The following is a 14,854-nucleotide window of genomic DNA, read 5'->3' on the forward strand; positions in this document are numbered from 1 at the left end:
CGGGAGCATGTTGTCTCCCCCAAAAACTGTTGGGACATGGCTAATAGAGAAGGGGCATGGCTCTATTGATCCATTGTATCAGGAGAATTCTGTTCTAAGTTAGCATGAGTAGGCCTCAGATAGCATGAGTTTGGTGTAGCATAGTGGAAAAGTACTGAGCGGTTGCTCTCTGGTTCAGCTGAGCGTTTAGATAAACAAGCTGGGGAATTATCTCTAGCAGGGTGAGGAGGTTGCATTCCAGAGAAACCACAAGAAGGTTGAGCTCATTATGTATACTATCCAATCAATAGAAGACGAGTAGGCATAATTATTGTATACTATCCAATTAATAGAAGACGAGTAGGCATAATTACTGTATACTATCCAATTAATAGATGACGAGTATGCATAATTATTGTAAGTCTTATATAAACCAGCTTAGTGCATCAATAAAGCGAGGTATGCTTATCACTCATATTGGGTCGACCGCATTCCTTCCTCCGTCCGCTCGGGTTTGGAACTCTGATGGAATTTTTCTCTCGGCAATTGGCGCCCGAACCGGCGATCCGAAGCGGCGGATAGAAGCAAAAGGCGCCGGGAGAGCAGCGACCGGCGGGCAAGAGCGACCGAACACTGTGCTGCGGTGTGTCGTCTCCGAAGCCTGAACCGACTGAAGTTCGCCAGTGCTGGGCTACAGGAAACAAGGGCTGCAAGAGGTCTCTTAATTTAGCAAGAGGTACCGTACTATAATGATGAATAACGGGGAAATAGATTAAAAATGATGAATAACGGAGAGATAGATAACAGAGAAACGTGTTAAAAGTGATAAATAACAGAGAAACGGGTTAAAAGTGATAAATAACAGAGAAACGGATTAAAAGTGATGAATAACGGAGAAACGGGTTAAAATGATGAATAACAGAGAAATGGATTTAGAAGTAGCCCTAGATTTATTACAAAGCTTTTTAGAAAAGCGAGGTGTTGATCATAGTTACGTTAAACAGCTAGCTGGTCTAGTAACATTGGGAAAAACTAAAGGCTGTTTTCAGGATCCTGATTTATTGTTTGATGAAGGAGAATGGAGGAAATTGGGAGATGTGTTGTGGGATATGATCATAGACGAGGATAAAACAGCTAAGAAACTGATGAAACCGTGGAGGGAAGTAATTAATAATATTAAGCGTCATAAACTGGAGAAGAATTTAGCCGCGGTAGCTTCACAGAAACTCGGCAAAATGGAGCCTTCCGCTCCGCCGATGGAAACAGGCATATCTGCGTTTTCAGGGGGGCCAACGCTGCCACCCTCAGGACAAGACGATTTGTTATTTAGTACATGTAAGGCTCCTGTTTCTCCGTGCTGGCAATCGGTGCGTGTAAAAAAGAAAGCAGAGTTGAGTTCTAGTTGGAATGTAGATCAAGTACAGCAGTCGCAGCAGCAGAAACAAAGTTGTGAGGAGTATAACGATCGGAAAGCTATAAGTGAGTCAGAGATGGAGAAAGTTGTAAAGGATACATCTAAGAGACCAGTCAGGTGTCCAGCACTAGTTAATTGGAAAAAGGTAATGGAGGATGCTGCAGACAATGGAGATTTTGGGCCAGATTCACCTTTTGCGTTCCCCGCACTATTTGAGCGAGATAGACATGGAGATATGCACGGGCAGTATAATCCGATTAGTTGGAAATTATTGTCGCAATTGAGAGCTACAGTTTCGGAATCAGGGTTGCATGGAGAGCCGACTAAACAGCTTTTAAATTATTTGTTTGGGAGTACGTTATTGTGTCCAGAAGACATTAAGGTAATAATGAGAATGATAATGACACAGTCACAGTTGTTATTGTGGCAAGCACATTGGCAGAGATTTTGTGAGGCTTCTGTACAGCAAGCGAGAAATCCTAATGATCCTTTAAGTGATGTAACGGTAGAACAGTTAATGGGGTTAGGACCATTCCTTCAAGTTCGAGCTCAATTAGAAATGGGCCCCGAAAAATGTGCTGAGGCTATGAGAACAGCTCGAGAAGCCATTGAGCATGTTAAAACATCACAGCCATCTCCGTCGTACATGAGTATTAAGCAAGAAAGGGATGAATCATTTGCACAATTTATAGACAGGATTACTTCAGCAATAGAACAACCAGATGTACCAGGCTGGATGAGGGCAGCTTTGTTAAGACAGTGTGCATTGCAGAATGCAAATTCAGTAACTAGAGGTATCTTAGTGACGTTACCTGCAGACGCTACCATAGAAGCTATGTTAGACAGAATGAGCAGAGTTCCGGTAGGGCCACAAGCCATGATGGTAGAGGCTATGGAGAAGCTAGGGAGAGACCTCCTGCAAGCCCAGCAACAGGCATTTGCTGCATTAGCCCCGCTACGTGCTACTGCTGTGGAAGTAGAAAGACGACCACGCCCGAATGAAGGAAGACAGAGTAATAAATGCTTCAGATGTGGAAAAGAAGGTCACTTTCGCCGTGACTGCCGGGTGCCTCGAGTTTGGTGTGAGAACTGTAAATCTAGCGGTCATAATACTGAAGCATGTTTCTCGGGAAACGGGAGAATGAGCGCGCCGAGCCGCCGCGCTCCGACAAAAGTGGCAGCTCCAGCAATCAAAACGCCAGAGGATCTACAGAGAGAGCACCACATGACAGTGACAGCTGCTCCACTGGTACGCTCCAACCTGCAACAGCCGGGAGCCTCGGATTGGACTTGGCAACCTCAGTAGATATCAGTTTGATCGATCAGCGGCCACAAAAGATACCATCCACCTTTAAAGGACCTTTAATAATTAATGGACAATCACAAGGGGCATTGTTAATTGGTCGTTCGTCGAGTGGTATGAAAGGCCTTACGATTATCCCGGGACTTATTGATGCCGATTACAAAGGGATTGTACAAATTATGGTTCAGACACTGTTTCCTCCGATTTTCATTCCGAAGGGTAGTCAAATAGCACAATTGATACCACTTCCGCAATTAACAAAGGACATGACGCCAGCATTATCTTCAGAAAGAGGAGGTGGTGGATTTGGATCGACAGGACCTGCTGTGATGCTAACTATGTCAATGAGCCGGCGACCAACTGCGTCAGTTCGAATGGAATCTAGAGGACAATCTATTTTACTTACAATGTTACTGGACACTGGGGCTGATTTGACCATCGTAGATGAGGGCACCTGGCCTCAGGATTGGCCAACAAAACCTATGGACGGGGGTGTTGAAGGAGTAGGAGGTCATTCATCAGTACGTCAAAGTATTGAACGTATCCTGTTCATCATAGACGGGCGAAAAGCCAATTCATTTGTTACAGTGATGACTCTTCCTGCAGGTGTAAATGGACTAATAGGCCGAGATATATTGGATCAGCTAGGAGCTGTTTTGACAACTGAAAGGGCTTTTCGCTAATGGTCACTGCAAAATGGGCTTTCCCGATCCCTCTTAAATGGACTTCAGATGACCCTGTATGGATCGAGCAGTGGCCGTTGAAAATGGAAAGTCTTGCAGCAGCACATCAGTTGGTACAAGAACAGTTTGATCAAGGACATTTGCAACTGTCAACAAGCCCATGGAATACGCCTATATTTGTGATTAAGAAAAAATCAGGAAAGTTCCGACTGCTTCATGATTTGAGAGCTGTAAATGCACAAATGCAACCGATGGGAGCATTACAACCTGGTCTTCCGAATCCGGCAATGCTTCCTGAACACTGGAAGTTGTTAATTGTGGATTTGAAGGATTGCTTTTTTACTATTTCTTTGCACCACCTCGATACACAGCGATTTGCCTTCACTTTGCCAGCAATAAATAGGGAAGCTCCTGCTCAGCGGTTTGAGTGGACTGTGTTACCGCAAGGAATGAAAAATAGTCCGACATTGTGTCAATTGTTTGTGGACAATGCGTTGCGTCCTATTCGTGATGCCTGGCCTACAGCGATGGTGTATCACTACATGGATGATATTCTTATTGCACAAGAACAAGACTTTACTGAGCAACAATTGCAATTTTTACATTGTCAGTTGTATAAGGAGGGTTTAGTAATTGCTAAGGAAAAAATTCAGCGACAAGAACCGTGGTTGTACTTAGGGTGGAAAATTACTGACTCCCAAATTCGACCGCAAAAACCGCATATTACCACAGATATTAGGACACTTCATGATGTTCAGAAACTCATGGGGGATTTACAATGGTTGAGGCCTGTCGTGGGTATTACCAATACGCAGTTAGAGGTGTTACGACCATTGCTGCGTGGAACCGATCCCTCCACTCCGGTGGATCTCTCTATGGAGCAAAAACAAATGATCCAGAATTTAGCTCACTTAATCACATTGGGTTTTACAAGGAGACGTGACCCTGCAATACCTGTAGATTTTTCTGTTTTTCAAACAAATGGTCATTTAATTGGGGCTCTTACACAGCACAAAGAAAAAAAAAGGGGAGCGAGAGGAACTTGGGATACTTGAATGGGTATTTCCAAAGCTACAGCCAAGAAAGTCAATACAGCAAAAGGTCGAAACTTTAGCAGATTTAATAAGGAAGGGTAGGAAGCGTGTAATTCAGATCACAGGGCAAGAGTTGCAGACAATATATGTTCCGATGAAAAAAGAAGCAATAGAGTGGTACCTTCAGAATAGCGAGGAGTTGTGTGAGTGTTTATTCTCATCAGCTACAACTATATCCTTGTCTCCTGTAAAGGCGGCAATAGTGCAGTTTATTGGTCACAATGAATGGATGCAGAAACCTCTCCGCAGTAAATCACCCCTAGAAGATGCCCAGACAGTGTTTACGGATGCAGGAAAAAGGTCCAGAAGAGCTGCAGTTACCTGGATCGCTTGTGGTGAGTGGCACCACCACTTGCTGGAAGCTGTTCCGGGAGATTCCTTGCAGACATTGGAGCTTGCTGCTGTTGTATGGGCCATGGGAAAGTGGAGAGAGGAAACAATTAATATTGTGACCGATTCGCTGTATGTCGCGGGTGTGTTACACAGGATAGAAGATTCTCAGATTAAGGGTGTTAAGCAACTGCGCTTGGGAGAACTGTTTAGACAGTTGCGTACATTGGTACAAGGAAGAACAAAACCATATGCAGTGATTCATATCCGTAGTCATATGTGGGATTGTGGCCTTGGGGAAGGGAATGCTAGAGCAGATAGGTTGGTAGCATGTTCTGCCCCTGTTAGTGATTTTGCCAAGGCTAGAGAATCACATAGTGTGTTCCATCAGAACGCGAAAGGATTACATTCACAGTTTAAGATCACTGTAGAGGAAGCTAAGGGAATTGTACGGACTTGCCCTCAGTGTAGTCATCATGGTTCTGGTCTAGGCGTAGGGGTTAATCCTAGGGGGTTGGGTCCTAATGAGATATGGCAAATGGATGTCACGCATGTGCCTTCAATGGGTAGGCTCAAATATGTACATATTACAGTTGATACGTATAGTCATTTTGTATGGGCAACGCCACAGGCAGGGGAAAAAGCTAGTCATGTAATTCGTCATTTGACGGCGTGTTTTGCTGTAATGGGGGTACCAGCACAGATTAAAACGGATAATGGGCCAGCTTATTGTAGTGAGAAGATGCGTAAATTCTGTCAGTTATGGGGGGTACAACATGTTACAGGGATTCCACATTCTCCAACGGGACAAGCAATTGTAGAGAGAATGAATCAAACGCTGAAGCAATATTTGCAGAAATTTCAAAGTATCACGGACAGTCAAGAAAGGGTTATGAAAACATTGTTTGTTTTAAATTACCTGATGCTTGTTTAGCTCATTTACCCTTTAATAATGCATCTTGTCGATTAGCTTTCCAATCGCTAGGTGGTGGGCCTCGCTAGGTTTTCCTTCATGGCTGTTGTCATTCTTTAAACCAGTATTGGTAGGAATTGCCTTTATTTTGCTTATATTGCTTATTGGTATGTGTTGCCTTTCATGTATTAGGCAATTATGTTTAAAGATAATTGATGCTACTTTTCGCAAGGAAGTGTTATTAGCCCAAAGAGAAAAAGGGGGAATTGTTGGGACATGGCTAATAGAGAAGGGGCATGGCTCTATTGATCCATTGTATCAGGAGAATTCTGTTCTAAGTTAGCATGAGTAGGCCTCAGTTAGCATGAGTTTGGTGTAGCATAGTGGAAAAGTACTGAGCGGTTGCTCTCTGGTTCAGCTGAGCGTTTAGATAAACAAGCTGGGGAATTATCTCTAGCAGGGTGAGGAGGTTGCATTCCAGAGAAACCACAAGAAGGTTGAGCTCATTATGTATACTATCCAATCAATAGAAGACGAGTAGGCATAATTATTGTATACTATCCAATTAATAGAAGACGAGTAGGCATAATTACTGTATACTATCCAATTAATAGATGACGAGTATGCATAATTATTGTAAGTCTTATATAAACCAGCTTAGTGCATCAATAAAGCGAGGTATGCTTATCACTCATATTGGGTCGACCGCATTCCTTCCTCCGTCCGCTCGGGTTTGGAACTCTGATGGAATTTTTCTCTCGGCAAAAAACACCGTCTATGAGGGTGGAGACCATGGCAGAATTAAGCCCTTTATCTGCGATGGCTTTAACAATCGCTTGTATATCCTTAGGGTTTATCGGTGTGTGAACCCTTTGTCCCCCATCCGACACGCGGACCGGGAATGCCATCACGGCCGATGGGGCCCAGTTGGCACACGCTATCTTAATCTTCCTCCAATCCGTAAGAGGAATTTTTTCCCCTCGCGGTTCCGCTTTATTTCAGAAGGGGATATTTTTGCTTTTAATTCTGTTTGTCCCCATTTCCTCCTCCGAATATGAATCCGTATCTGAATCGGAGTCGGAACTCGACTGATCAGTCACTTCCGTATCTGATCTGGAACCGGAACTTGACTGACCGGTTACTTCCGAGTTCCGGCCCAGCCCACCACCCTTGTGGGCGGGCCGCTCTCTGCTCCGGTCCCGCCCACTACCCTTGTGGGCGGGCCGTTCCCTCCCTCTTGGCTCGCCCTGCCTTCTGCTCGGGGAGGTGTCCATCCCCCAGTGGCACCTCTCCAGATGAACACCTTGGTCGGCTCTCCGCCCCTTGTCCATGCCTCCACTGCCCCCAAAGCTATTTTCTCTATTGTTCTCTTCCACCCGCTCGTGCGCGCCAGCCAGGTCCAAAACTACCTCCACATTCCCGCCAAGAGCATCTTCGTCCCGCCCCCCCCCACGCGTTGGGGGCCATCTTGGGGGGCATATGGCGGGGGTCTCGTCCAGACTTCCTCAGACCCTGGTTTCTCAGCGGCGCACCTGGCTTCCTCAACTAACCCGCCCCAAAAGGATTTAGCTCACTCCTGCGCCTCTGTGAGCGGGTCGGGGTTCGGGGATTGGGGGGGGGTTTCACCCTCTCGCAGATCTTTGGGCTCGGCAGTATCGTCATTATCTGGGGGGTGCGGGGTCTGCGTAGCCGCCCCGACCCCCAGTTGCGGGGTGGCCCACAAGCAAGCCTGTGCTGCCTTCCAGGTCTCCTGTGCCTGCATGGCCTTCCGCAGGGCCTGTACAACTTTCCCCCACGACTTAAGGTTTTTCCCACAGCCCGAGGACATCGTTTCCTCGGCAAACGCTTAGTGCACTTGTCCCACGCCTCAGGCTGGTCAATGACCCCGATTTGCAAAAGCCTCGCAACTGCGAGAGTAAAGTCTTTAGGCTTACAATCAATACCCCATTGCTTATGTAATTGAGATACGACCTTCACGAGGGCTTCCATCTTCCTCGCGGCTCCGGAAGCGTCCTCCTCGCCAGGCTGGTCCTACCGCTCCGGCCACTGTTCACCTGAGTCCAAGCGATTTTCCCGGGTTTCGGCACCACTTGTTGCCTCTAGGAGGCAGTAGCGACCGGGTTCAGGAACAGCACGGCGACCAACCCCAGGTCGCTCGGTCCATCAGCTCGCAGACACCAATGTGGTGGATGGCAAATGGCGTTTATTGGCAGGTAACACAGGTTTATATACCTTGAGTTTACAACGTCACTTCCGTTTGCTTACATCACACACTCCTACCTGTCTAGGGAGGGGCTACTACCTTTCCGTACAGCGCGAGATCTTCCGGCCGCCAGACCCTAATTACCTACACCCGGATTACCCTCCATGGTGTTTCACAGGCTTTCTTCACTCTAGAATGATGAATCCAGGCATTCTGTTCTCTAATATTGGTAGCAATGAAGGATATCAGGAGGTCTTGAAACGGACCTTCCTATTATGATTCCAAAGTTCTCTGCAAAAGACTTCACATACACATAAATAAAATGTGGCCCTCTATCAGAGGATATAACAGCTGGAACTCCAAACCTTGGTGTTATTTCATGGATCAATGTTCTAGTCACCTCCTAAACTTTTGCTGTCCTGGTAGGGAATGCTTCTGGCCAACCTGAAAAAGTATCAGTTAATACCAACAAATATCGGTACCCCCCTTTTCCTGGGAGTTCTGAAATCTCAATTTGCCATTGTGGTCCAGGCGCATTCCGCTTCCCCATTTGACCCATTTCTAGCTTGGGCATATTTTTGGGATTAGTCTGGAGGCAAAGATCACACTGCTGTCACCTGTTTTACAGTGATATACAAATTTCTAGCTCCTTTTTCCCTAATCAAATGTTTGCATAGTGAGTGGTTCTACTCCCCAAAATCCTTTCTTATGTTCTTCCCTTACTAAAGGCCAAACTAGGTGAAAGGGGACAATAAGTTTTCCCTGGGGGATGTGAACCCACCCTTCCTTATTATATGATTCCTCTAAATCTATGATGAGTTTCGATTCTCTTTAGTATACTCTGGCTTACCTTTTAAAGAGACCTGCCCACCAAGGACTAGAGCACTTTCTGGTTTTACCTTTTGCTTAGCCGTTTGTTTTTCCTCTCTGTCCGCCAGCCTTTTCTGGTTCCAAGCTCACTTTCTGGTGTGCCTTAATATGCATGGTTGCCATTTTCTTAGGAAGTTGAACTGCTTCCGGTAGTTTCAATATCTCCTCCGCACGTTTGATATGTTTGCCTTGAGAGTTCAAAAGTCCCTTTTCTTTCCAAATTGCTCTGTGCACATGCACAAGCCTCACGGTTAGCTGCTTCCGTTTTCAGAGTTTTCAATAGGAATGTCTTTTAGATCTGGTCGATTGGATTATGTTGCTTCGATGGTCTCCAGGCGGTCATGATGAACTGGTTCTCCAAAGTTACCACTGAGGAAAGAAGCTGGGTTGACAATGTAAGTGACGATAATTTCTACACCATCTTGTTAGACACTGTGTGGGATGCTAGCACAGTCATTTTCTGACCCATGGTAAATCTCCAGGCCTCCTGTATATTCAGTACCACTGCGGCAACTGCCTGCAGGCATCCAGGCCACCCCTTTGCAGTTGCGCCTAACTGTTCGGAGAAATAGGCCACTGCTCGTTGATATGGGCCAAGATCCTGTGCCAATATACCCAAGGCTATTCCCTGTTTCTCGTGAAAGAATAGGAAAAATGGTTTATTCACATATTGGAGTCCTAGAGCAGGGGCTGACATCAAAGCCTTTTTAAGTTCTTTAAAGGCTCGTGTGGCTTCCTTATTCCATTGCAGGTGTTTCTGGTCCATACGGTCCAGGTCATGCACATCTCCTTGGTTCTAGTAGCGATTAAAATGTCATCCACATATTGTAGCATCTGTCCCTCATCAGACGAGGCTTCCCAGGATTCAAAATCTTTAGCAAGCTGATTTCCAAATATTGTCGGGCTATTCGTGAATCTTTGTGGCAACACCGTCCATGTGAGCTGGGTTTTACATTTATTTTTAGGGTTCTCTCATTCAAATGCACGTATTGTCTGGCTAGCTTCATGGAGAGGGAGGCAAAAGAAAGCATCTTTTAAATCTAAAATGATAAACCAACTCAAATTAGGTGTTAATACTCTCAGAAGGGTGTATGGGTCTGCTACCACTGGGTAGAGGTCCTCAGCTATTTTGTTTATAGCTCATAAGTCCTGAACCACCCAATATGACCCATCTGGCTTGCGGACAGGCAACATAGGGGTGTTATAACTGGACTCACATTCCTTTAATAACCCTATTTGCAGGAATTTCTCTATTACTGGCCGAATTCCTACTTCTGCCCCTCCCCGCTTCATCCCTCGCGGGCGGCGAGCCCGGAGGAGAGGCAGTCAGCTTTTCACCTATTTTTTTTTTTTCTTTCGCCGCAGCTTATCAAGGGGAAGCTGCTGGGCATAGGCTTGGGCTCCTCTTGTCCTTTTTCTCTCTTCATTTAATTCCTGCGACTATAAACTTTATATGCAATTCTGCAATTCCAATTAGCTGAGCAATAGTTAGGTCCCTCAGCTCCTACCTTTTGTAATTTCTTACAGATGTCAATAGACAGCATATTAAGCATCAATCCCTTACATTAATTTTAGATCCAAATCAATCTATCCACAGAACAACACTAACTGCAATACAGCTAACTCAGAATTTCACATTCAAATCACTTCCCCCACTAATTTACTCTCATGTGTACAGATGCATCTGAAGGGGGAGCAAGGTGGTACTTTAGTAACAGAACTGGTTCTCATCTTGTAATTATCTCCCCAAAGAAATTCTTTTGGTACCAAATATAAATATACAAACTAAAATACTGAGCTCAGACACGCAAACCAAATACCAAGTTCAAATATGCGAACAGATCACAATTACACTTCTTCAAGCCAATATCTCAGTTTTAGCATTGCACCTTTGAACCGCTCACTGCTCAGCCAGGTGGAGGCACCGCTGGCTCTCCCTGACAAAACAGGTCAGTGCGCGCTGGAGCCCCATTGGCACCCTCCCCCCACCGCTGCCGCAGTGAGCTGGACTGGGCAAGGCTTTTATTAGTGTCTCATCTGGTGTGCTACAACTGTTATCCCAAAAACAGGATTCTTTATCCGGTGCACAAAAATACACAAACCAAACCAAAACAAATACACAAACCAAACCAAATGCCGAACCTACAGAGGTTTTCCTCTGTCTGACGGACGGCGCCTAGGCTGTACCTCGGGAGCTCCCTGCCCAACCGAGCATGGCTTTCGCCGCGTCTGACCGGCAGGCTACCAAACCAAACCAAACCAAATATTAGGTACCCAAAACCCAAATAATAAAAGCACCTTCTTACCAATCAGAGGTCCGTCGAGAGCAGCGGAGGGTCGGTCGCGTCCGATGCGCTCCCTAAGAATACCTCGGTGCTAGCCGGAGCGGGATCGAGACGCGATTCGCCTCAGCAGTGCCCACGAGGTCCCACCTGGGTCGCCAAAAATGTTAGCAAGCGAAAACACATAACCACAAACGTAGTTATATGTGGTGCTTTTCTTTCAGCACTGGGAAACCAGGGGTTCGCACCCAAAGCTGGTTTCAACCACTGATTTGAACTCCACTACATTTATACAATTTGGTCACATACATATTCATTAGGTTTACAACATATGTATTGCATATTCATTAGATTCCACAACTATTTCGCAATATCAATTACGACATCTTTGGAACTACTCTAAGCATGCGCAGTGTCCTCTGGTGGTCGTTTAGGTGGTCTTCAGGATGAAGTAAGTAGTCTTCTTCACTCGTGTGCTTTTCACCTCTTGTCACAGCACATGCGCACTATCCATATGCTCATTATAGAATCCTGTGAGACTCTTGGATGCACATCCTACACTTTCAAGATAAGATAAGGACTAACTTTCAGCTCTCTATTCTCAAACTAAGATAAGAACCTGAATACAACCTGCAAAGCTTCAAGATGAGGTAAGAATCTTGGACATAGTTTACAAAACCGAATACAGCTTACAAAAAAACAGTTCAACTATAACAAATATACAGCTAAAATACGGTACTTCCACCGATAAAAACATGGAGAATATGCTAGAAAAATATAGGACACGCACTACAAAAAAAGTGGCAAATATACAGGTAAAATACGGTAGCTGTACCAATAAAAAACTGGCGAATATAGTGGTAACATACGGCAGGTGCACCGCTGGAAATGTGGCGAATACACAGGTAAAATAGGGTACGTAAACCGCTAAAATTGTGGCGAATATACAGGTAAAATACGGTAGTTACACCACAAAAGATGTGGTGAATTTACAGGTAAAATACGGTACATGCACTGTGCGTACACGTACGCAGGCACGTCGCAAGAAGAGCCACAGGCCACGAATGCATTGCAAAGAGCAAGTTTTATTTAAGTTACCTCTCTACTGGGGGATCTCCGAAGCCACACCTAAGCTCCCAGGCAGAGGTGACACAAGCGGGGACGCAGGCGCTGGTGAATTCAGCCCTGCTGGAAGATCACTGGGCCTGCTGACCTCGCCTGTATTTCAAGGCTTCAGGCAGGCGCAGCCTCCCGCTCTTTCTCAAAACAAAGCAGGAATCTCAGACATAGTGATAAGGTGCCTAGAGTTTCTCACAGGCCTACGTTATCTAACACAGAGGTTCTACTCATCAAGCACACAAGGTCAGTAAAACAATTAGTGTGACCTATGTGCTTTTTCTACAGACAGGTGCAAGTCACTTGAGCGTATTTACATTTAACTAACCTCCTCACCAAATCTTCCACTATATCCCCATACACGCTGCTAAAAATGTGGTGAATATTCCGGTAAAATAAGACAGCTGCACCAAAAAAAAACTGGCGAATATACGGGTTTAATATGGTAACTGCACCGCTGAAAAAGGTAGCGAATATACAGGTAAAATACGGTAGCTGTAGCGCTAAAAATGTGGCGAACATCCAGGTAAGGTAAAGTTACACCGCTAGAAATGTGGCGAATATACGGGTAAAACACAGGACACGCATTTGTCGAATATACAGGAAATATACGGTAAACACACTGCTAAAAATGTGAAAACATACAGGTAAAATACGTTACCTGCACCGCAAAATATGTGGCGGGTATACAGGCAATATACGGGACCTACACTGCTAAAAATTTCACGAAGATACAGGTAAAATACAGTACAGGAACCACTGAAATTGTGGCGAATATACAGGTAAAATACGGTAGTTGCACCGCTAAAAGTGTGATGAACATACAGGAAAAATATGGTAGCTTCAGCACTAAAAATGTGGTGAAAATACAGGTAAAATACCGTAGCTGCACCGCTAATTATGTGGTGAAACGGGACTGTACCCCGACCGTCCCATCCTTTACACCAACTTTAAAACCTCTCCCTGCATCTCCCAGCGCCTCCCCTGCCCTGGTCCCTTTGCTTATCTTTCAGAGAGGCATAGGTCTGAATCCATCCGCAACAAAAAGAAACATCGCATTGTCTAGTGGGCATCTTCCTGCAGTCACCAGACTCCTTTAAAACATCTGCAACAGCAACAAACAAAAACAACAAGAAGAGCCAGTCAGTGCCGGCAATAAGTATCGCATCCGTTGGCAATAACTATTTCCACAACAGCCACTTCCTCAAAACTCCCATGGCATTCCACGTCGAGGCTCAGGAACTATCTGAGAGAGAAAAAAACAGGCAAGAGAAAAAACAGGCAAAAAGGAATGATGTCTTCCAGGCCGTTTCTCTAAACGGTCAAGAGATTATAAAATTGCACATGTCTTCTCCAAGCAGAATGAGCCTGTGAATCCACAAAACAGGAGGGCAAAGAGCAGGTCAGCTTGTCAGAGAGGGACAGGGAGCAAGACAAGGTGACACAGAGAGAGGGAGAGAGAGGCAAAAGGGACAGGGAGGCAGGGCAAGGGGAAGAGGAGGCCAAAATCGGAGACGGGGAGCAGGACAGAGACGGTGGGGGAAAAATATCCTAGAACGGGCAGCGGGAGAGACAGATGAAGGACAAGTGGGCACCGAGCTGCGAGACAGGGAGCGGGGCAGACCGACAGAAAAACAAAAACAAAGAGGGAACGGGACAGAGAAACTGCATTACAATTTTTGAAAAGTTTGACATACATATACTAGGAAATATTTGATGATGTTAGTTATAATTGTTTAGTTTCTTACTGACATTACATCTGTTAATTATTAGTTAAATATAAACCAAGCCCTCAGCTTCTAAACAATGTGTTACTTAATCTTCTGTCTCCCTCTTGTCATGCAGAAGAATCTAAAACGTTAAAAATATCCCCTCACTGTGCAGGTGGTCAGAAAGCCTTTACCTCATGTCAATTGGTTAATGATGGGTACATCTTCTATAACTTCATCACAGTATACGTTAACTTGGCAGCTTCTCTTCAAAAGCAAGACAGAAAAAAGGGAGAGGCATCTGAAAAAACATGACAGAGAAAAATGCAGCAGGGACAGAGGAAAAGAGACCAAAAGAGCACCAAGGAATAGGGCAGTGAAAGAAAAAAAAAAAAAAAAAACAAAAAATCACTGTGGCAGAAGCAGGGCGGAAATAGAGGAAAAAACCTGGCATGGTCAACAGGTAGCTCTTTCTCCATTTAGTGGAACGTTCTGTTTTCCCAGCTTGCAAGGCAAGGACATCCCACTTTGCCTCACCTCCAGTCTCTATAGAGCTATTTTTTCTCAGTTAGGTTTCTGTCACATTAGGCCTAGTCTTGCTACATTATGCCGAGAGCTTTCTAAAAGATTTTTGTTCCTCTTATCAACGGGGAGCAAGAGAGAGAACAACAGCTGCTCTTATCAGCTGTACCGGGCTCCGTCTCCACAGCTCTTCTTCGGCTGTTCACAGCTTCACGCTGTCACCTTGTCATGCGAGATCCTCTTCAGGCAGGATCATGTCGGGGTCACCATATGTCGCGGTTGAGACGGACAAATGACATGGACCAAGTTCTTTCAAGATGAAAGTAATAGGTGCCATTTATTGCTACAAATGCATTTTTATACAATTCTACCAGTTCACGTGTCTTTTCACTATTGGTTACAAGTTACAGCACTAACACCTCATTGGTTAATTTTG

The 14,854-nt window shown here is 45.1% G+C and overlaps 1 long non-coding RNA gene across 1 annotated transcript; it reads right to left on the reverse strand.

Annotated features, from left to right (window-relative positions):
- Window positions 1-2,739: 2,739 nt before the first annotated feature.
- Window positions 2,740-5,364, reverse strand: LOC135577523 (uncharacterized). The gene is made up of 2 exons (XR_010469305.1): window positions 4,795-5,364; window positions 2,740-4,252 (listed from the first exon to the last, which is right to left on the reverse strand). It is a non-coding gene; the product is annotated as an uncharacterized LOC135577523 (long non-coding RNA).
- Between the last annotated feature and the right edge of the window lie 9,490 nt (window positions 5,365-14,854).

Source organism: Columba livia (genome assembly GCF_036013475.1).
Source record: "Columba livia isolate bColLiv1 breed racing homer chromosome W unlocalized genomic scaffold, bColLiv1.pat.W.v2 SUPER_W_unloc_5, whole genome shotgun sequence".
Classification (NCBI taxonomy): Eukaryota; Metazoa; Chordata; class Aves; order Columbiformes; family Columbidae; genus Columba; species Columba livia.